At 37.2% G+C, this 25108-nt stretch overlaps 1 protein-coding gene across 1 annotated transcript in view; it reads right to left on the reverse strand.

Moving 5' to 3' along the window:
- The window catches only part of ets1 (v-ets avian erythroblastosis virus E26 oncogene homolog 1), a 112791-nt gene extending 106624 nt beyond the window's left edge, over window positions 1-6167 (reverse strand). The window contains exon 1 of the mRNA XM_028810346.2: window positions 6067-6167. The gene's annotated coding sequence lies outside the window, so the exon portion shown is untranslated. The remainder of the gene's footprint in view (window positions 1-6066) is intronic.
- Between the last annotated feature and the right edge of the window lie 18941 nt (window positions 6168-25108).

Consider the following 25108-nt stretch of genomic DNA (forward strand, 5'->3'; position numbering starts at 1 on the left):
TAAGCCTTGCTTGTTCAATTTTCAACGCAAAACTTGTTTGGGTGCCTATTAAAAGGTAATTTTTTTCAACCTTGGCCCGCGGCTTTGTTCAGTTTTAAATTTTGGCCCACTCATTATTTGAGTTTGACACCCCTGCTGTAGTGGATGAAGGTCACAGAATAAATGCTTTCAAATTTAAAGAATATTCATAAATTTATTTTAATCAGACAGAGTCAGAGCTAATGATCATCCATTATAAGTTGTACTTTTTCCCCTTCCCCAATAGCAACCAATGGATTTCTCCTGGAGGATTACATGAAGAGGGACAAAACTTGACTTTTTAAACTACTGTTAGCAAATGTTCTCTTTAATCTGCTGTTTTAACTAATATGCACAAACCTATCTTAAATTTTGAAAAAAGGGAATCAATAGCTTCTCTGGGCAATTTATAACACTTTATATATAAACTACACGTGGAAGTGTGTGTGTCTGCGGGAGGTGGAGTCAGATAAGGGCTCTGCCTCTAAGAAAACAGAAAACTTGCTTAGCTGCTAATAACACAAGTGAGGCCAGCACATCAGGAAAATGAAACCTCCGAAGAAAGACAAAGTCGCTTAGCTGCTAACATCGGCAAAATGGTATCCTTTTTACTTTTCCTCCCGGCGCTAATACACAAGCGATGGGAGCACGTCGGCAAAACGAATCCTCCTAGGAGAGAGATGCCCAGAGTAGTTCCTTTCAATTACCTGACATCTCTACGTTTCAATTTTTTTCTGACGATTTCAATAGTTTCTAGGACCCCAGGCTTTTTACAGCACGGGCTTACACTGCTAGTATTTTATATCCTCCCAATTCTAAATACATGTGATCAAACCACTTGTTTGCCTAATTGTACAAAAAACTAGATCCATGCTGGCACTCTCATACTAGCAACCAAAGTAAATAAATAGTGATCTTTCCTTTTTTAGTCAACTAATAAAAAAATAAAAACTGTCAAAAGTTTACACTTAACATTTTAAAATATATAGTCCATATTTTATGTCATCATAGGCAGTGGGAAATGAAGTAAATTTATACACCTAGAACTGCAGCAGATAAAGAAGCTCAGTGTAAATCATTCATTCATAACTAAATCTGCTTAATCCAGTTCAGAATTGCAGGGGCTGAAGACAATCCTGGCTACAAAAGATACAAGGCACAAACCGACTCAGGACAAGGCATTACTCTATGCAGGGCCCTCTCTCTCACACTAATCATCCTAACACAAGATCCATATCACAAAAATAATTGGAGACACAGAATTTGTAGACTCCAGACAGAAAGTAACATGGAGCTGAATACATACTCAGAACGTTTGATAGTCAAGGCCGAATTCTTTTGCCATGTTTCAAAATAACAGTGAACATAATTTAACTTCCTCTTCAACATTCTTAAGAGTCACTAAAGGATCCTTTATTTTACCTTAGTAATATTCATACTGCTTTCCTACCTGTAGTATGCTTTCACATATTCGTCATCATTTTCACTCCACTTATCCTGATCATATTCCTGGCAGCAACATAATAGGATGAGCTGACCAATCCACCCTATCCCCTGCAACTTCTTTCAATACTACTTGGAGAAGTTCCCAGTTCATCAGACACATATAATCCCTACACTATATCCTGGGTTTGCTCCTAGTATGTTTCTCAAAAGGCTCTACCTTATAGAAGCACCGAACAGGGCACTTTAACTGCATGCCCAAACCACCAAAAATGGCACTGCTCAGTAATGAGAAATAGTGCTTCTACTCCAAGGACCACCACCTCCCCATATTGCTGAGCTCTTTATCCCAATAACATAAGCAAACCCAGCAAACCTAAGCAGGATCCTCATTTTGGCCAGTTGTCCTCGCAATTTCATTCTTTCGGTCACTATGGCTTTATTAATCCACACCTTCTCAATCCCCTAATTAAAAGAGTTAATTTTAGTACTGCATTGAATCATTTGCCATTTGACAACCATTTCCATTCAGTGTTGGGCTACCTCATTAGTTTAGCAAAAAACGTATGGGGTTTCCTCCAACGACTTGAATGTTGCTTATTTTGTCTGTTTATTTATAGCAGTGCCAGTCAACTACAGGTAGAACAGATATAGTAATCAAGGCCCTCTTTCAGAGATCACTTGTGTCATTGCAAATTTTTACAGTCACAACAGCCGTCCAGCTGCAAAGGGTGTGGTATCCACAAGAAAGCAGTCCAACCAAGTCTGCATGGGAAATGAAATTTCCTGACAGCTGATGACGTTAAACAAAAGGATCAGGAATACAGATTTAGTTCTTTAGCAAAACCTTCATTCCACTACAAGGATTAAACAAATATGTAAGAGAATGTTAGATAGCTAAATTTGTTAAAAAATTTTCAATGTGCTAGAAATATAAGAAATTATTACTGAATGGGGGTTCTATCAAAATTATAAGATCTTATTCATGCACTTTTTCAACACAAGGAAGGTGTTGTTTCTCTGCCCACCTAATTTATTGACACGCCATATTAATATCACTATCAGAATGTTAATGTTCAAGCCATTACAATTTACTATATATGCACATTATTCCAAAGGTTCTATTAAATATTACAATTACACGCATATGCTACATCCATAAAAAAAAAAAATTCTCTTTTGTAATATCGGGGACAATCAATATCCTCAAATTAAAAAGTGTAGAATGCTTACAATTTAACTACATAGGTTAAATATCTAAAGGGATTCAAATGTTTCTTTCTTAAGCAATTCAAATTGATTTTTTATGAGTAAGATGCTCTAATGGACAAGTGTTTCCTTTGTCAAACTTAAAAACATCTGATTAACTTGGCTGATCTCAGGATTTACACCTCTATTTTCACACTAACTTTTTAAAAGCCTGTAACAGCTGATAAAAGATTATGAACAACAATATGCTCAATGCATTTGTGCATAACACTGATTGCTCATAATATACCTTAAGCTGCACTCCATGTAAAACTTTTATGTATAATGTATGTCAGTTTTTTAACATATTCCTACATTACACATTTCATGTAACATAACTGCTTTCAGATGGTACAGTAGCTTCAGCTGCATGCATATCATACGCCCTGCTGATTTTACTTATTCACATACCTAACCAGTCTGCCAATAATAACATTTATTTGCCATTTTGCAAAGTAAGATTTTGAGTTTTAGGGAACATAAGCACATTCGTTTAAGTGTTAAGGACTGAGCTATTGAATATATTTTTAATTTTGCTAAGTGTTTAGCAACTCTTTTCTGCAGAATAAATATTGTTACACACACACACTGGAAAGTTGTACAAAAGGTAGATTATTTTTATACAATAGACATAACTCTTTAAATGGACAAACGATAACTTAATCTATATTCATAATATATTTGTGTGTGTGTGAATATGTGTATATATCCAAACACACAATCCAAACACACACACACACACGCACACACACACACACCCACACATCTATATTTTGTATATTATGTGCTGGTGCCTGTCCCAGCTAGCATAGAGCGCAAGGCCGGAACAAACCCTGGACAGGGCACCAGTCCATCACAGGTATATTTTATAAACAAAATTTTATATATATATATATATATATATATGTGGGCGGCACGGTGACGCAGTGGGTAGCGCTGCTGCCTCGCAGTTGGGAGACCTGGGGACCTGGGTTCGCTTCCCAGGTCCTCCCTGCGTGGAGTTTGCATGTTCTCCCCGGTGTCTGCGTGGGTTTCCTCCGGGCGCTCCGGTTTCCTCCCACAGTCCAAAGACATGCAGATTAGGTGGATTGGTGTTTCTAAATTGGCCCTAGTGTGTGCTTGGTGTGTGGGTGTGTTTGTGTGTGTCCTGCGGTGGGTTGGCACCTTGCCCAGGGTTGGTTCCCTGCCTTGTGCCCTGTGTTGGCTGGGATTGGCTCCAGCAGACCCCCGTGACCCTGTGTTCGGATTCAGCGGGTTGGAAAATGGATGGATGGATATATATATATATATATATATATATATATATATATATATATATATATATATATATATATATATATATACAGTATAGAGTACATTTTTAATGTTCTCACAAATTGGATGCTATAATAAGTAGTTTAATATACTTATATTGTGTAAATTGTGTGTGTGTGTTTTTTAAGGATGAATAATTTGTTTTAAAAGTAATCTTTAATTTAAAAATGCTTCAGTTGTTTTAGGTTAAATAACAATTAAATACAGCAATGCTGAAAATAAAATTAGGAGTTTATCACTATTTACACCCAGAACACATACTAAAGGCTTATTCTTCGTTTTTGAGTCAACTGTTCGTTTTCCTGCTTCATTTTTTTCCAATATTTTATATTTAGTTTATTAAATCTCCATGGTGGTATTAAGGACCAGCAGATGCTGCAATTATTCCAGCCTCCAGGCATCCTGTACATGATACAATATGTTTACATCAGCATTTGCATCTTCATGCATGTAGTGATTCCGAACAAAGTGTACGGATTGCACTGGAGCTTTGTACAAAATATGCAATATATTTATAATACTAAAAACAATAATCATGAACTGAGTTAAGAAAAACAATAATAAATTAACATTTCAGAGTCTAATCTTTTAATTAGGTGACAATTTCCTGAAACGGTTGTATTATGCATTTATGTTGGAAAGCTTAGACAACAATGCAAAGCACATTTGTCTCTATGTGAACTACAGAAAAAGGTATTACAGGGTCCTAAAATACTTTGAATTTCTCCCCAGAAAAAAAATTTAAATAAAAATACTATTTACATATCGAATATATGTGTGTGTGTTACCAATTACTATGTAAATAATGCTGGTACATCAATTTCAAAGGCTAAAGTAGTTACATGTATGTTTCGTTTAATGGTGAGGACTGCCATAAACGCATTCAAACATTTCCATCACATTTTAAACATGTACTATATTATTTATTTTTCCATCTGTTTTGATTTTGAAGTATCAGTAAAATGTTGTTTTTATCTTGAGTTCACTTAGCACCATGACACATTATAGTTCTACACGTAACCCTCTTGTTTTCAAGAACAAAAAATGGCTCCCGGTTTAAATGATTTGAAGACAAACCGATCTTTTCGATTTTTCATATGAATTTCACGAGAAGAAGCAGGCTCAAATCTCTACCATGTTAAACTGCAATCCCAGCTCAGTGAGGAGTTTGCAGGTTCTCCCCGTTCGTCCAGTGTTAAGTTCACGGCCCGCTGTGACTGGATGCGAGTGTGCCCGTGAGTGCGGTCTGCAGCGGACTGTACCTACCGCTGCTTTGGTTTACGGCGATGGATGATAAAGCTCTGCATCAGTTCAAGAATATCCCTCTAACGGATGGTAACATGCACCGAGTTTTCAGCTAGCATATCTAGGTTTTACGCATTCTCCTCTAGACTGGCAAGGAGTTTTATCAAATTCTTTCCCTAATAATACTTTTACAGATTTTTATGTTATCACCATCATTATTATTTTACCAACATATGAATTTCGCTATTTATACCGATGATATTATAAAAGCTTGGTAACTGAGGTGTACCAGTTTTTATCAGCACTTTGCGTTATACAGTTCTGAATAAATGCAGCCTGTAAATCGTGAAGGCGTTCTGCAACAACAAGCTCATATCGGAGACAGAACACAAATCTAGCTATAAAAGTAAACGCACAGTACCTGGTAGGCTCACACGTGACAGCGGTGGTCGAGCACCGAAGCAGCCGGTGGCCGCAGAAGCTCGTGCGACTAAGCGAGCGCGCGCACGCGGACGGCACAGCACGATGCACCTTTCAGCTGTACTTTCGTTCCTCGCTGTCGCCGTCTAAATTAAATTTGCAATTAATGTCCATTTCGAAGGACTAGTTAGTCATGAATTCTCGCAACAGTCTGCGCTCAACTGACGCGTTTCTGGAATTTGTTATGCAATAGCAGCGACAGGATAATTGATACTTTTCACTTCAAGAGGCGCCCAGGGTGCGTATTTACCGGTTTATACTTTTATTTCCTTCGCCATCTATTCTTCTTTACGTATCGAACCAGACAAGCGTACTCACCTGCAGTCTTGGAACAGGGCTGTATCAGATATGAATCCTGGTTTCTTCTCCCCGTTTGCTCCAAGCTCAATGTACGCGCACTACCTGGGGCTGCCCACAGAGCGAGCGGTTAAAGGATGCAGCTACCGTATTTACTCGAGTAGACCCACCCTCCGCAAAAGCTGCTCGCTCAAGGGTCTGGGCTGCCTTACATTACATTGCCTGGTACGTCTTATGAAACTTATGTGAAGAAGAAACCTAAGAATTAAATTCTTTAATATTATTGCCATTTGCCTTTGTAAACCTAAAAAAAACGTGAAAAGAAATGAATGTATTTTACACTTTATCGCCAAGCAATATAGTTGTAAGAAAAACTCTTGGTGTTACATACATACACATAACAATGTAATTACAATTAAACAAAACAATGTACAATTCATGACATCATCTCAATATTATATACAGTTGGTCAAAAATATATTGCACAACACACGAATATGTAAAACAATATACTGGTATAGAATTACATTCACATCCAGTAATATATGGAGTATTCATTTATAAAATAAACACAGAAAAACATCATTTAGATTGAATGGGGAAATTTAGAAATCAGGAAATGACAGAGGTGAATCAGAAAATGTTTAACTATATAGTAGGATAGAAATTGTTTATATGTGTAGCATTTCTTGCCTTTTTCATTACTGGTAACATTTCCATGATGGTAATAACTGAAAGAGATTGTGGCCCAGGTGAGGGTTCTCTTTAATTATATATCTGACACTTTTCTTGACCCATGATGTATACTGAACGCCAGTGGAGTCCAGTTTCAGGCCTACAATTGTTTCTGCTGTCCGAATAACACACTGCAGTTTATGGTTTGGATAAGCACATGTATTGCCGTACTACAGTATTAATGGAGAAAGTGAGGATGCTTTCAATACCAGTTCTATGAAACTCTACTGATTGGGACAGGTTAAACATTTTAAGTTAATGGAGAAAAATTGTTCACTGCTGATATTTGTTTAAAAGAGCAGTTATGTTTTCATCCCAGTTCAGACTGTGAGTGATAGTTTTGCCAAAAAATTGAAACAATTCCACCCAGTTCACAGAGACATTATTCGAAACCAGGGGTGTAGGAAATGAGAAATGTCTTCTAAAATCCACAATCATTTCCACTGTTTCAAGGAATCCAAGTTAAGATTGTGGTGGGTGTACAAACTGGCCTGCCAATACACTTCCCTTCAATATGGCACCTTCTCCCTGTTTGTGATCAGACCAATCAGAGTGGTGACATCAGCAAACTTCAGAAGTTTAACAGGTGGGTCACTAAAAATTCAGTATATTTTAGTGTATTTATTTGTGTATTTCAATGCAAGTTTAAGTGATGATCCTGGCAACTTTATCTAAAAGACTGGATCCAATTCTACACAAGACTCCAATCTGTCACAAAGTATAATCATTTATTTATTCAAGACCAATTGAGTTAATTCAACATGTTTGGGATTTTGGTGGAAACTGTAATAACCAGAGAGAATTAAACAGATGTGTACTAAGCCTGCAAGCTCCCACAATGTATCTCGAAAGTAAATTCCAGGTCAACAACCCTCTCTTGTGAAAGTCATCTGTTGCTTGTATTCACAGTTTTCCATTCCTCTTGTTTCTCTTTGTGCAGTTTTATGAAAGCAAATCTTTAAAAAATAAGAAACATAAGAAATGTAACAAATGAGAGGAGACCATTCAGTCCATCATGCTCGTTTGTTTAGCTAATAGCTTAGTTGCCCCAGTATCTCATCCAGATACTTCTTAAAGGTTGTTAAGGATTCTGCTTCAGCTACATGTCTTGCTACTTTGTTCCAGATTCTCAAAACTCTTTGCATAAAGAAGTGCTTCCTGGCTTCAGTTTTAAATGCACTTGCCCTTAATTTCCAATAATGTCCTTGAGTATGTGATTCACCCTTAAGCTGAAGGAATTTTACTGGAACTACTTTGTCAATGCCTCTGAGGATTTTAAATACTTGGATTAGGTTCCCCCGCAGTCTTCTCTGCTTGAGACTAATTTTTTTGAGTATGTCAGAGTAGGAGAAGTCCTCAAGATCTGGCAACAATATATCTTAGATGTAATGTAACACTCGGGACATAAACAATCTGTGTTAAGTACAGTATCTCCTGGATTCTTCTTTTTTATTTGTACAATTACTTTACACTTAATCCCTTTTAAACTTCTTATTAGCTATGTTGATTTTTGGAAAGCGCTTTGTGCTTTTTCATAAGACAGTTGCCAGAAACTGAAAACAGTAACTCTAAACATTGTACTGAGGTTTATCTAACAGTCAACACAACTGTATAACTATGTTTTGGACATTAAAGAACATTTTTGAGCAGGCGTTTTATGTTCTTATGACATATTTTTTTACTTATCCTTAACTGCAGATATATTCTTTAGTAGAGACAAGGTACATTTACATTGATAATCCATAAACTCAGGTATAGGCCATCTTACTTCCATTCAATGTATCACTGATTGGACATAGAATAATAAATTTATGTTTACCATATAACAGGGCTATACTAATTTCAGTCAGCTTTCTTCTTCCTTCTGCCAATTATCAAGTCTTTATAGTCTAGCTTGGCATCATGGGGTATGGAGACTATCCTGGCAGTATTGGGAGCAAGAAAGGGTGAAAACCTGTATTGGGAACCAGTTCAATACAGGGTGGAGTCAACCAGATTCCTTCTTTCTGGGACATTTTAGAATCTCCAGTCAAGTCAAACAAACACATCTTGTAGGAGAAAAAGGAGTGCTAAATTCCCAAGAAACACAGGACAAACATGCAAATTCTACACAGGTCGTGCTTCAGCCAAGATCCAAACCGAGGACTCTACAACTGTAAGGTAGCACCACTAACTACTGTCCCCATTTAGTTTCTGAGTGCTCTTAATTTATTCTATAATTTTCTCATTTATATGCCATATATTGAACATGTTTTTATTCAGTGCTTATCAATCAGGTTTATGTATGCGACTTTTGAAAAATGTACTTAAGCACAGAAAACATCAAGACTTACAATTTTACTGTATTTGAACTTTTTCATCTTTTATTGTTGTATTTAAATTCTTTACGATGAATGGTTTTGATTTGTTATGTATTTTTTTCTTAAATTAACTGAATTCTGGTGATATGTACCCATATTTTTGATTTGTTATGTATTTGTTTCTTAAGTTAAATGAATTCTGGTGATATATACCCAGTTTTTCAGTTTCCAAAATGGACTTTCTGTAACATTTTGAAGAACATTTCTAGAGGAAAAATGACTACCTTAATGAATTAAAAATTCAATTATTGTTAATGAATGTATTTTGTTAACTATGATGAAAACTTAAGCTTATTGTATACAATCACATCTCTTTCTCAGTACCATTACCCCGAGTTTTAAGGTTAAATTTGCTAGTTCACTGCCATGCAGTATACTCTGATCACACACACCTCTGGAAAGAAAAATGCCTAAACATACCATCTCTAAAAGATGAGCCACACATCATTATTATAGATCAGATGGACAATGTGCTATTGTGACCCAAATCTGGCCCCATTGATGATCTTCTGAGTAGTGTCCAACATCACAATGAAACTGACTCATTACAGGCAGTGGTTAGAAAATTGTAGCTTGCACTGCGTGAGAATTTAATCCACCTATTAATAATGTATTTTACTCTAGTTTCTGACATTTGAAACTTTTAGATGGAAATTTCTAGTTGAAGAAGGCTGATAATCCAACAGCAGAAAAACAACTATCAGGCCCTCTGATATGACATGCTGATGTCTGATATTCAGCAAGCCAATCCTAACCATCCTAATCATGAAACATCCCTTTTGGCGCCTCATGATTAATTAATTTTCACAACAACAGGCAGTTGTCATGATTTGCTTTTCATTTAAAAATGAAAAATTTTCTTATTTTATTTTTACTTTTTAAATATTTCTTATCCATTTGTTATCCATGGAATTCACTTCTGTCATTTATTTTCAGGGATTCTGTTGTTTTAAGGGTCCTACACCTTAGGGCACAGTCATCTGAGGGCCGCTATTTATGAACTTATAGGGCACACACTCCAGATATCACCAAACTGTGATGATATTGAGTGAACCCTGTTACCTAATGGGCGTTGTTTATAAAATTAAAAGTGCCCTCGCACTGTACAACAAGGGTCACGTGCTCCTTAAATTCTACAGTATATACACAAAGGGGTACCTTTTTTAGCAACTGTAGGAGTGCATGCTCAGACACCAAGAGGGACTCAACCAGTCATCAACATCTAAAAATATGGACTACCCACTTTGGAAAACAAGGGGCAATTTCCACCCTGCCTAGAGCTCAAAATGGGCTCACTGGTCCTAAAAATGTTATTTTTTCCTGTGATGCCATTTTGTTTATTATGGATGGTGCCACTTTGTGCAGTATTGTTGGAGCAGCTGCTATGGTGTTGCTATGGGTGGCATCCAGGGTCATGCTGCACACGTCATCAGAAGTTAAGGGTATAAAAGGCTGATCCAAGCACTTCCTATCCAAGATTGGATAATAATAAACCTTTCCTTGTTGGTGTGCCTGTTCATGTTTGATTGTCTGGTTAAACAGAATTCGTGTTTTTTTTCTCTGACTTTGACTTTTGTTTATAAGTCTCATTTTTGGCGAAATATAGAATAGACTTTGGTTTAAGAATCTTGGCTTGGTTATGGTAACATACAGTATCATCTTCTGGTTGCAATCTTTTCCTTCCTGTTTCTTCACTGGTGTTTACAACCATCCAATCCTATTCACTTGTTTTTTAATTTTTTTTTTTTAGTTTTGAAGCTTCCTAAAGCCTTACTGTTCTACTGCAGTACTTGGTAGTTTATTCCACATGTCTATGATTCTTTGTGTGAAAAAAAAAATTTCTAACATTTATGTGAAATCTGCCTTAACAAGTTTCCAGCCATGTCCCCATGTTGAGGAATTTATTTTAAAGTAGCAGCTGGGATGTACTGTTTTAATTCCCTTCATTCTCTTAGACATTTCAATCATGTCACCGGTTAATCTTTGTCTGTTCAAAAGTTCATATCTTTCAGTCTTTTCTCATACCTCATACGTTACAATCATAGTATCTAGTCTAGTTGCTCTTCTCTATGCTTTATGTAGCACTGCCAAAGACCAAAAGTGCATACAGGGCTCCAGATATGTCCTCCCCAATTTGTTGTACAATTTAATAATAACCTTCCTCGACTTGTACTCTGCACATAAGGGTATATAATGTCACATTCTATTTCCCATCCTCATTACTTCAAAGATGCATTTCACTTAGATAGCAACAGCTTTACTAATGAGGTGGACAAATGACAGAGGAAGAGAGAGACAAAACTACTGTTTATTTGCAGAGACACTCCCAAAGAGACCCTCCTGCTCCCACTCTCCCAAGATCAGTGGTTCAAGCATTGGACTTTTCAGAAATATAAGGTTGCATAAAAAAACATGATTGTTGTGATTATGTGGGAATTTGTTATTGGTGTTTGGTATTCCATTCAGGGTCATTTCCTTCCTTGCACCTAGTCCTACTGGGATAGGTTCCAGCATACATGAATATTCCCATCTCTGTTCTGAAAATGGCTGGATTAGTGAACTGTTCATGGTTACAGTTACCAGTAGGGTTGTGTTCAACTTTAATTGCTGAGTAAAACATTAAATTTAAATACTGTAGACATTAGAAGCTTTCCTTCTTCACCATTAAGTCACAAGGAGAATTAGAAGAACCAACTCAACAAAATCCAACTATGTCTGATATCACCATCATCACACAGTAGTCATCCTATACATAATCTATCAGGAATTTGAGAAAATAAGAGAGGTAGGTTATACTGTTGCCAAGATGTAACTGCATGTGCAATATTGAAAAGTATTTCTATTCATCATCATAATGCAATAGTAACACCTGTCTCACAGATTCAGCATTCTAAGTTCCAGCATCCTACATCTAATCACTGCCTGTGTGGTACTTAAAGATTTTCTCAATGTCTGCATTAGTTATCCTCCAGCTACTCTTGTTTTCCTCCTACATTGCAAAGACATGTGTTAAGCTAATCACTAATTCTAAGATGGCCACAGGTGAGTGTGTGCATAAATGGATCCTGCAATGGAAAGACACCCCTTCCTTATGATCTGAAATAGATTTACTGGGTTTAGAATTGCTAAGTTATTTAAGTTCATCAGTTAGATTATCCTAGAATTCTGCTTGCATTTATTAGTGTGTACACCCAATGTCTTGTTCAAGCGATACCATTATGTTTCAGCCAGAATTTGTTCTTTGACTTATGTTAATTTTCCTTTAATGTTTTGATTAATATTTTTCATTTGTTGTTTAATGTTGCTATGTTTATGCATTATATAATACTGTGCTTATGTTTTTTTATGCATTATATAATACCATATTTATGTTTTTGGTATTCATGTTCTTTTGAGTATGGGCCATGTGATTTATTTATGGAACCCCAAGAGGTGGGACAGCCATGATGTCACTGCTGAGGCACCACCATCAACCTTTATATTTAGGCTAAGGAGTAGGTTCCTCAAAGGTTTATTATGGTTTGTTAAGTTAAGAGTGTTACGATCTGTGAGTTTCCTCCAAGGTAAATTTGTGTGAGGCATCCAAAAAGTTTTAGCAAGCAAGCCAGAATCCTACCTGGTCTGCACAGAAGAGGATCACCTGACTTCACCCAGGTTCCTAAGGTTACCTGTTGGTAGAACCAAAAGCGAGAATCTGGCAAATTACCATCAAATCTCTCCCCGCTATTGCACAAAAAGGGAAACAGTTAATGTTTATAAATTAAAGATTTATTAACAAAAATATATAATAAAGGACAATAGACCAGCTGAGCAAAAAGAGGCAAAAAAGCTGCCTATAAGGCGATTAACAGCAAAGAAAGTCCAAATCACAGTACAGTAATCAGAATCTTTAATATGAAGCAAAATAACCAAAAATCTGATTATCCAACTGCAAAAACACAGCAAAACTCACAGCAACTCCTTAAACTAATGATTTCAAACTCCCGAGTCTTCTCAGGCAGTTTAAATACCCTGAGGGAGGGCTCAGAAACAGTGTGTCAGGGTGGTCCCACCTCTTGGGGTGGCTCAACAAAGAACATAAAACATAACTACATTTAAAGAGACAGCACACTGCTATCACATTACATATAAAACCAACAGAAATAACATGAAGGTATGAGAATAATATTTAAAATTAACAAAAATATAAATAAAATATAAAATTAAAAATATCTTCAGACAGATACATGACAAAAATAACTTTTTATGAGTACTGTGTGGATTCTTCTGGTTGTTGAATTTTTGCTTCTATTTTGCACAAACTGTTTTTGGATTTTGGACTTGTCTTTTCTGCTTTATAAATTGCCTTTTTAGGCACACCCTTTTGCTTTGTTTTCACATTTTCTTTGTTTTTCTCACATATTCTGCATAATTTTTTTAATTATAGGGAACTTTGTTTTGTTTTTGTTATTTCAAGAGGAATATTTATGGTAATTCTCTCCTTTGCATATTCTGAATATTCTGAGTATTCTGAATATTTATTTGAACTTTTAAAGCCTGATCCTCATTGTGGGCCTAGGCGAGCTGGGAATCTGCCATTTGAGTTTGGAGTCAGGCTGCCTGGAGTGAGGCCGGTCTCTGAGGCAGAATAGTGAAGTCCTGATCTGGATTCATTTATTTTGAGGCCTGATAAAATGACAGAAGTGTCAGAATGCAAAATGACAGAAATAACAATATAAGGAAAGTAAACATTAACCCTGGCAAAACATAACATAAATGATTGTGATTATGTGGCAAGGGCAATTACCTTCCAGCCACGTGAGACCCATATGAATCTAAATTCGAAGTATATTTAAGAAAAACTTTAATGCTCAATAAGAACTCTGCTTTTGGGTTCTGCCTCTTCTTTTTGAATCTTGGTTTTTGTATTTTTTAGAGTTTTCTATAGACCATTGCCTGACAGTTTACAGTCACCCCTTTGGCATTGATTTGCCTTTTCTTTGCTCTTTAATTTTTGATTGAATGTGAACAGCTCTTATTGCTCTATTTTTCTTGACCAATTGTATTGGTATTATGTTAGCCAACCATACCTTTTTGTCCTCTATCCGTTCCTCTCAAACTACCATATTTCTGTTTGAAGAATGCTGCTTGAATTCCTCATCTATTTACATCCAGTGCAGTCCTTCATGCTTACTTAAGCCTGGATACAAATCTCAAGTGTCTTCTAATGTCACTTGCAACTCGAATTTTTGAAGGCTGCATTTTAGCTCTGACAGTTGAGTGTCTCAGTAGTGGATGGATTTCAATGAATGTCGATTTTGACTCTCTTCTCTTGTAATTGATCTAATTTATCAGCTTAACTCTGCCCAGACTGCTCAGTCACATTATTATTTAATTTTGCACTGATTAGGTTTTGGTTTTTATAGTAAAAACAAATGAGAAGAATTTTACATTAACTTAAAGGACAGAAATAACTGAATGCAATCTATATATACAAAATGCAAAGGATGTGTCTGCCTGTTGTGTGATTACTCACAAACCACTGGGGCTACAACCTTCATATTGGTCTTAATCAAAAGCTTATGACGTGATACACACTGATGAAGCACGACATGTGGCTGATGGTAATCCCTATATAGTTATCAAGGTTCACGTCTTTCTTATGGCAAACTGCATGGTGAAAATGATCAACAAGGAGACATGGCAGAGAAGGAAAAAAAGAAAGCAGAGACATCTGCTGAGCACAAAGTAGAAGTATTGGAAAAAGAAGTTTGACAGCTTTATCCTTTGCTGTTTGTAACCTGTATGGCAGATGACCAGGGACCTTACCCAACCGGGACTCCTGGAGAAGGGAATGACCGGAAGAGGGACAATATCTTCCCTAGGGCGCAAGAGGGCAGCCCCCCTGGATTACATTAGGGTGACGAATGGACAGCTTGGAAGCTCAACCCTGTTAGGGTCCGTGGCTACTGCCAATGGGGTGCCTGGACAATCCCAGAGCCCTGGATGGCAGCACTTCTGCCAGACCAGGAAGTGCTGCCAGAAGAGGAACAGAGTGCACCTGGAGTGCTTCTGAGTGCCCATGCATCACTTCTGCCACACCAGGAAGTGCTGCAGGAGGTTCATCGAGGCACACCTGGAGCACATCCGGGTGCAACATAAAAGGGGCCGCCTCACTCCATTCGAGAAGCCAAAGTCGGAAGGAAGAAGACAGAGAGGAGTAGAGGTGGCACAAGAAAGGACTGTGAGCATTTTTGTGGTGCTTTGTGTATTATATTGTTTGGTGCCGTGTGCAGGAGAAGAAAATTAAACTGTGTGTAAAATTAAAATGTGTGTTTTAGACATCTGGCTATCTCAGTGTCTGTCTGTGTTCGGGCATCTTTCACACCTGCTACTTGTGAAATGTGGCTAGCAGCAACCTCCATAAAGTTACCAAGGTTTGTATCTTTCCTACAGTTAATTGCAGAGAGAAACTGGTCAAGACAGTGACATGACAGAGACAAAAAAAAGAGCAGTGACATCTGCAGACCATGAAGCAGATGCAATAGAAGAAGAAGAAGAAGAGTACCATCTTCTATTACACGCAGCCTGCTGGTGTTAGCAACCTACTGGGGTTGGAACCTTCATCCTGAGAGGACCAGAGGTCTGTGTGTTTTCTAGTTAAATAATAAAATGGAAGGATTTAGGTTACTTAGTCCAGAATGAGTGAATGTGGAGGTGGCTGTGGGTGTTCACTGTAATGGCCTGGCAACCTGTCCAGGATTTGTTCCTGCCCTGCACCCAATGCATTGTGGATAGATAGATGTAGTGGGGTGAATAAATAATGCCTTTCACAGTTTGTTAAATAAGACTCATATTAAATTTGTGTGATATATTAATAGAGGAATATAAGATTTTTTAGATAAGATGCATCTTGTAAGTGAGACTTTGTAAACAAGGGAGAAGCACACTCATGACAATGATTCGTGGGATATTTTTCAAGAGAGAGTGAGAATAGTGGGATGCGTACCAATGTATTGAAAAATATTGTGAGATATACAAATATTAAAGCAAAAACTAAAAAGTGTTATTACATTTAGATTTTGTAACTTTAAGCTCAGATAAACTAACCAGTATATACCTGAATGTTTGAAAGCAGATATCATATGAGCCTGGGTCATTGCCGTTAACTTGTTATCATACTTAGCTAAAAAGCAGCTTCACTGACAAGCAACAAGACTGTTGGAAATCTTCAGTTGTCCGATTTAAGCTGATGTAATTCTTGCATAATCAGCCACCAAGGCACTCTATAAAGAAAAAAATGTAAAACGTTTTGTCAGAGACAAATTGCATAGAGAAGAAACTTCACAAAAAGAGAAGAGAGAACAGTATCATGTCTGTCCTAAGAAGACAAAGACAGAAGCAACCAAAAGCCTATTAACTATATGATATGGAGTTTGCTGTGTGACCCTGATTCAAACTATTCAGGTTAAATGTTTTTGATCCATTATTTTATTTTACAATTGGACGTATGCCTGGTTTGTCTGAAAACAAACCTAATTTTAGATTGAAATAAAGTTTGGGTTTCACTGAAATATCTTTGTTGTTTACTAACAATAGCACTCCTAGCCTAGGTCATAAACATTAAAAATGATGTGCTATGCTAATTCAAGTTAAATACTTCCAGAGGTAGTGAACTGGAAGCAGGAGCAGGCTTCTGAACTTCACTAGGGTATTCAGAGGTTCAGCCCTTGCAGCATGGAAAACTGAGAGCAAATGTGCGTCTGAGCCATTGTTGAGGTATTTCAGAGATTTAGTGCTGAATGTTTAATAAAGGCAGACTGTCTTTATTAAGGATTCCAATGGTGAACTCATAAAACAAGGTTAATAATTTGGAGGTTTGTGGATAGCGCTTTGAGTACTGAGAAAAGCGCTATATAAATGTAATGAATTATTATTATTATTATAAAGTGCCTTTTGCAGACATTTCACGATAAAATAATGGATTAATTTACCAAAATAATAAATTAATATTTCAAGGCAAATTAATCCTGCTTTCAGCATTCAGACTTGTAGGAATGTAATTGTACATCAGATCTTATTGATCAATAGTCTGAATAAGATATGCTTGTCATTCTAGGGCAGGGATGTCCAACTCTGGTCCTGGTGGGCCGCAGTGGCTGCAGGTTTTCATTTTAACCATCTTCTTAATTAGTGAGCCGCTTTGCTGTTGATTAACTTGTTTTGCCTTAGTTTTAATTGGCATGACTCAGACCCCTTGACAACCAAACAATAATGAGACACAAAACATACCGCCACATGACCAGCTAACCTGAAAATAAAGAAAGGTGAAGGTCTCGGTCATGTTGGTCTGCTCAGGTCACCAAAACATCTTGACAGTGGTCTTAGAAAAAATAGAAAATCAACAGTCTGCTGTGACAGAATGAGAACAGCAACAAGTCATGATATTCAATAATGGCTTTAATTAACAGCAAGAATTGGCTTCTCACTAAGAAACTGGTTGGAGTGAAATTGGCTGGGGTCTGAAGTTCCAATTTAGCTGGTCATCTGTTGGCTTGTTTCTCATCTCATTTCTGTTTGGCTGCCATTTAATGAAGAAACGAATCAATTCAGAGGACTAAATCTTTCAAAACTGGGCTATTAAAATGAAGGGAAAAGGAGTTAATTAGCAGTGAAAACTGGTCACTGATTAGGAAAACGGTTAGAAGGAAAACCTGCAGCCATTGTGGCCCACCGGGACTGGAGTTGGACATCCCTGTTCTAGGGGGTCTGATAATTTCAATATTTCTCTATTTACCATTGACTAACATCACCTTAAAATAATTATAATGTAGTAAAAGTAACAACATGTTTGCAACTCTGGATTTGTGGTAAAATTTCAATAATTTTTTGTAGTGATTGTTTCTCAGAGGGGCGGCACGGTGGCACAATGGGTAGCACTGCTTCCTCGCAGTTAGGAGATCTGGGTTCGCTTCCCGGTGTTGAGTTTGCATGTTCTCCCCGTGTCTGCTTGGATTTCCTCCAGGTGCTCCGGTTTCCTCCCACAGTCCAAAGACATGCAGGTTAGGTGCATTGGCGATTCTAAATTGTCCCTAGTGTGTGCTTGGTGTGTGTGTGTGTGTGTGCCCTGCGGTGGGCTGGCACCCTGCCCGGGGTTTGTTTCCTGCCTTGTGCCCTGTGTTGGCTGGGATTGGCCCCAGCAGACCCCCGTGACCCTGTAGTTAGGTATAGCGGGTTGGATAATGGATGAATAGTTTCTCAGGAGACTATATACAGGCACATTCTAAATCCCCAGTATCCCACAAACCACAAAATAAGAATACTCCCAGGAACTGATGGCAGCCAATCTTTGCACACATTTTGTCTGCAGTCCTTATATATTTACTGCACCATCTTTTGCTGGACAATTCCACCTTAAGCAAAGAGAAAATTGGGGAATTAAAACTGAAAGTATTTAGATAGTTGAGCACATCTTTCTTTATGTCAAAAATTAAAGTTAAGAACATCCTCTGTATTATCTATCATAATCAAGGGGCACATGAACAACTTGGAAATATAAAGTTGTCAAATTAAATATACACCCCCGACGCTTTGAGTTCCTGTTACTGCAATCAAACCCATGCTCTTGTCATTCTTAGTAGGGAAAGTTTGTTAATAATAATGAAAAGCTATGAATTAAACAGGATATTTAATGCTGCCACATCAGTGCTGTGACATTAAAGTTTAAAAGACTAGGTCATAGTATCTATTGATTTCCAAGCAAAACAGTCTATTCAAAAGCAAATGCAAAGCATTTTGTTTCAGTTTGTTCCGCAAACACAGTGAAGAGTAAGAAAGCAAGTGGGCTCCTTCCCACTAATTCTTTGTTCCATTCTTTCATTCATTTTTAACTTACCCAGTTTTCAATTGCTTAGAGTTGATGCCTATTCAAACAGAACTGAGTGCAAGGCTGGGAGCAACCAGCGAGCCTTCTTCAGAAATGTGTGTTTGACATCTGAGCTTAATTAAGTGACAGCTAGACCATCTTTAGGAGGAGATGTCTTTATATTTTTCAAAATCCATGCTAATATTACAGTTTGGGGCATACATTGGATCTTGTTTTGTCTTTTGTTGTATCCATATCAAGTAGTGTGATCTGTGATTTGCCTGTAACCGAACATTACCCTGTTTTATTCACTATATCAGTACCCTGTCATAATGACAGATGTCAACTCCCTGTTCATTGCCTTCGGGTGATTAAACCGATGAATGTGAGTCAGTGCTCCTGCATTCAGAAACTCCTTATTGTATGATATGGAAACTTTTGTCATCAATCCGGATGCAGAGGAAATTCTTACTTTATTAGATTCCACTTCAACAAGTATTTTGGATTCCATTGATCCATTTAGATCTACAGTCACAAAGCCTGAATTGGAACCCTGGCTGAATGAATCATCTTGTGCACTCAGGCAATCCTGCAGGCGAGCTGAATGCAAATGGAAAAAAGACGAGCTGCATGTGTCCTGGGGCATTTTCAGAGACTGTTTATCTGAATATCAGACTGCAGTTAAATCTGCAAAAACTGAATACTTGTCTAAACTTGTCTCTATCAACTGTGACAGGCCACAGATTTTATTTACTGGTATGAACTCTGATATCAATCCCTGTTATTCAGCTTGTCCCGTAACATCACCTGCTGTTTGTGAAAATCTTTACAATTCTTTTTAAATAAGATTAACATTATTAGGTCATTGGTCATAGTGCCTGCTCAGGATTCATCTCTTCCTGTAGTGTGTTCTGCTGCCCTTGACCACTTTCAGCCTGTATCATTGTCTCTGTTGTCTGATTGTCTGCCTCCTACTAATTGTCCCCTGGACAGTGGCCCCTCTCAATTACTTAAGGAGGTTTTTTGATTCTGACAGACAAGTATTGCTACCTTGATAAATGCTACTTTGATTTCTGGATTCCTGCTACCTTGAAACATGTTGGGGTGCAGCCACTTATCAAAAAACAAAATCTGGATTCCAAAAATCTGTCAAATGTCAAGCCAATTTCTAAGCTCCCCTTTTTATGTAAAAAAAATTATCCTTACTCAATTACAAACATTTTTGGATAAAAATAGTATCTGGAAAAATGACAGTTTCTGATCCTGTTATAGCACTGAAACAGCCTTGTTAGAGGTTTACAATGACCTCCTAATACTACTGAAGCTGGAGATTCTGCCATTCTTGTACTGCTACATCTTGCCTCAGTTTTTGATAGCGTGGATCATATAGTTCTTATATCCCATCTTAAACAGTATGCAGGCATCCAAGATAATGCGATTAAATTGTTTAACTCTTATTTAAGCAATAGGAATGTTTCTATTCATTTTGGTGAGTTCTCATCCTCTTTAGCTCTCCTTACATATGTGTTTCTGCAGGGTTCTATCCTTAGTAGGGTTGCCAGACATCCCTTATATACGGGACATGTCCCATATTTGATAATTTTTGTCCCCTACTGACCTTTCAGGGACACCCAAATGTCCCATATTTAGTTCATTTTCAAATTTCGTAATAAAAATATATTTTTACTACCTTCTTATGGTACTTAGTTGTGACTTTGTAAGTAATTATACTTTCTTTTCTCAGATTCTCTTGATTAAAATAACCCATATGTAACGAGGAAACTAGTATTTGCTGCCTGTTTGCAACTTGTTCAGTTTCTATGGTTGGCTGAGGACAGCGACACTGTTACCGTTTTGCTCTCAAGCCATGCTGCTGTGCAGTTCCATATCAGCATTGCAACATACAGTGTCAACAAATGGTGTTGTTATTACTTGCCACGGCCCACTTTTTTTTTCTAACTGCCTGTATTAAATAATAATATTTCTCTGTCTGTTATTAAATATTTTAAAATGATTTCACTTTTACAGAATTTTTTTTAGCTTGTATTAAATAATTTTCAAATGATTTTACTTTTGTTTTCCTTATAACCCATTAAAATCCTTGCTTTATGTTTTTAACTTATGTCTCTACTTTTATATAATATATTGGTCTGGGTGTGTAGGGGCATAAATAAATTTATATATATAATAGTAATATACAGAGAGATTTTAAGAGTGTCCCGTATTTCTAATTTTCTAATCTGGCAACTATAATCCTTAGACCATTTCTCTTTTTATTATACATGTTACCTTTAGGCTCCATCATTAAAAAGTATGGCTTCTTTCACTTTTATGCTGATGACACTCAAATCTATTAAATAATAATAATAATAATAATTCATTACATTTATATAGCGCTTTTCTCAGTACTCAAAGCGCTATCCACACAGGGAGGAACCGGGAAGCAAACCCACAATCTTCCACAGTCTCCTATCAGAGCGAGACAATACAGACAATCCATGCATGCTTGAGTAATATTAAAACCTGGATGGCAATGGATTTTCTTAAATTAAATGATACTGTAACTGAGACTGTGGTGTTCAAAAGCTCAGAAACTTTGAGTGTCTCTGATGTTGCTCTTGGACCGATTGCTATATATCAGAAAGCTTCAGTTAGGAACCCAGGCGTGATCTTTGACAGTTCATTCAAACTTGACAAACAGATACATTTTCCTCTTAAATGCAGCTTTTATCAGCTAAGACTTTTAGCTAAGGTAAAGGCTTTTCTTTCTTTGAGTGATCTTGAAAATCCCATCCAAACTATTATAACTTCCAGTTTGGACTATTGCCATTCTTTGTATGCAGATGTTGATCATGCCTTGTTACAATGTCTACAACTAGATTAGAATGTTTCTGCTCGCTTATTGACTGTCTTTTGTAAGCATGACCATATTTCACCAATACTGACCTTGCTCCATTGGCTTCCAGTCCTTTTCAGAACTGATTTTAGTACTAGGGTGCTGTACCGTGTTAGCCATTATGAATGTAGAGAAAAGCCAAGCAAAATGACACCTTTTATTGGCTAACTAGAAAGATTACAATATGCAAGCTTTCGAGGCAACTCAGGCCCCTTCTTCATTACATCTTGCCTGAAGAAGGGGCCTGAGTTGCCTCGAAAGCTTGCATATTGTAATCTTTCTAGTTAGCCAATAAAAGGTGTCATTTTGCTTGGCTTTTCTCTAGAACTGATTTTAAAATTCTATTACTTGTTTTTAAATATTTGAATGAAACAGCCCCATCTTACCTTTCAGAACTTCTTCACTTGTATGTGCCAACAAGAGCACTGCGGTCTACTAGGTTAACTATAGGTGTGCCGCTGGATCCTGCTATGTTATTGAAGCTGACGTAGCCAGCCCCAGCTCTATTCTTAATAAGCTCATTTGTTTGATTTGTGCAGCCCTTACAAAAATAATGACCTGGGAAATTCCCGTAGGAGTGCAGCTCCTAAAGTGGATCTTGTCCTTTGCTAAGGTAGTTTGAAAATGTAGCCCTTTCAGGCTTAGCAATTTGGGAGTGTGGCTTGTGAGTGGCATAATCTCCGGACCTTGCTAAGGTATGAATGCTGAGGTATCCAGCCTTGATTATTGAGATACTGAAACTGAGGTAGCCAGCCTTGACTCTGGAGGTCTAGGATGAGAATGTGTGATGAGTGAATGTTGCATATACAGTATAAGCTCTGCATGTTGTACATGTAAATCAAGGCTAATAATTTAGGCATTTCCAGTTTTAACTTGTCGACTAATATAAAAGAATTTTAGAGGTTAAAGTACCTTTCGTGAATACTTTCACATGAAAAAACTTTCATTATTAGTTCATTAGCCCCCTGTAGATACTGTGTAACATAGTATTAGGTACATACGTATACATATTTCAAATACCATATATATTCACATATAGATCGGGTCTTGAAACCTGAAAAAAATAATCATAAAATCAGACCCCGACTTATATGACCATTCAAAAATGTGACACTTAATTTTTTTTTATATCTTCTTGCTTCCTCCAATCTCACACCAGTTTCTCAGACATGTCAAATTTTGTTGCAGCAGCGCAGTTACCAATTTCTTTCGCCACTTCAACGACTTTTAATTTAAAATCAGCTTCATATTTTCTTCTGATCGAATGCTCCATCGTAAATAAGGGGTGCTCATACGATGAAGGTGTATGAGGATGTGAGATACAAAAAACACAAAATAGTGCAAACGTCACTTTGGAATAGTTTGGGTATTACTGTGTGGTCACGTAGGCACAATACATAGAAGTAAAAAGGCAGTGTGCTCTGTGGTTACTGTCTCAGATGGGCATTTGCATATCATAATCTCTTGGACCAATAACATGAGTTTTCTGCATTCGACTTATATGACCAACATTATAAAATACCGGAAATTATATGGTAAAATCAAGCCCCGACTTATCCGTGGGAGAACTTAAACACGAGTATAAATGATATGCATTTCTTTTTGTAATTCCCACAGTTAGTTTTAAATGGGGAGTGCTGACTTTTTGCTCCATATGCCTCTAAATTTTATACATGCTTTGCCTCTGCAGGTGACAATTCTCAACTCATTGCAGATGTAAATTTAATTTACATTTTTATTAAATGGCCTTTCTCTATATTTTACTTTCTCTGAATTATATGTCTGCGGTGGGCTGGCGCCCTGCCCAGGGTTTGTTTTCTGCCTTGCGCCCCCTGTGTTGGCTGGGATTGGCTCCAGCAGACCCCCGTGACCCTGTAGTTAGGATATAGTGGGTTGGATAATGGATTGATGGATGGATGAATAATATGTAGAATTTCTGTAGTCTATAATTTGCAAATTTTATTTTTATTATTTGTCTCTTATTTGTTGTGTAATTATTTTAATTGGTTGAGATGTGTTGTGCTAGGAGAAAACTAGCAACAAGTGCCGAAGAGATCAGGAGAAAAGACATGCAAAGATCATAATTGGGAAGTCCAAAACAAGCATCAAAGCAATTAACAAGAAGCAAATTTCAAAATCAGAAGGACCAGAAAAAATTCTTAACCAGAACAGCAAAAATAAGAAAAAGGATATTTCAAAAACCTCAAGATGATTCTTGTTTTATTGAGATTTGGGTAAGGAAAGGTCATCAGAAGCAACCTTTTATCGTGTAGCCCCAATTGCATTATGCACCACGGAATTCTGAGTCGTTACCAGGGCAAGGAATAAACAAACACCCCCAAACACCGGCTCCTGTGAAAAATACTTAAACTGTAAAAATACATCATAAATATCTTCAGTAATACTCTGTGAAGAGAAATGAAGAGAAGAACAAAAGCAAACAGTTTAAGATTCCAGGGGATTTCCTGTCTCTGTGAGATCTTTTTAGTGGCAGAAGCAGAAGAGGCAGTGTCAGTGACAGGGAATTAGAAAATGATGTAGTTCAAGTGGAAATGATGAAATGCAGTTCATCATTTCCACTCTGGGTAGTTCTCCTCCATTCTAATGGAAATGGAAATACTGTTAGTGATGGTGTCCCAACCAAAACACTCCCTGAATTTTCTGATACAGACACTCCCATGAGACACTCCCTACACTCATGTGTGTTACAAATCAGCATGAAAAAGTTATGCAGAGAATATAATATCTATGATTCAAAACAAAAAAAGGTTGATGTAAAGTTAAAAAATATCCATTCAAAGGTTAGAAAAAAATAAAAAAGAAATGACATCATAAAAATGCATTCTATGTGCAACAGGACCAATTTAAATAAAGTCATAATTTTAATTTGATGGTTGCATAGCAAATGCGTTCATCATTACTCAAATCAAATCTCAGCTAGAAGGCTTGGTTTACATTTTCTGTTCACTTTGATGTTAATTTACTCCAACAATTCCAGTTTTTTTCTACTCCCTAAAGTCATTCTGCCTGATTTTTGCACGTTGGTGGTTTTGTTGCAGCCTGCCATAGACTGTTGTCTTGTTGATGGCTTCCACCTGAGAAAGTGGAGTTTGTTCAGCCTGTCACCCATGAGCATCAGTTTATCACCTTCAGGGCTCATCAGAGTTATGTAATACCCCTCTGGGATAAGAGGGAGCATTGGTGCTAATCATGTCCTCTCCCTTTCCC

Source organism: Erpetoichthys calabaricus, chromosome 9 (genome assembly GCF_900747795.2).
Source record: "Erpetoichthys calabaricus chromosome 9, fErpCal1.3, whole genome shotgun sequence".
Lineage (NCBI taxonomy): Eukaryota > Metazoa > Chordata > Cladistia > Polypteriformes > Polypteridae > Erpetoichthys > Erpetoichthys calabaricus.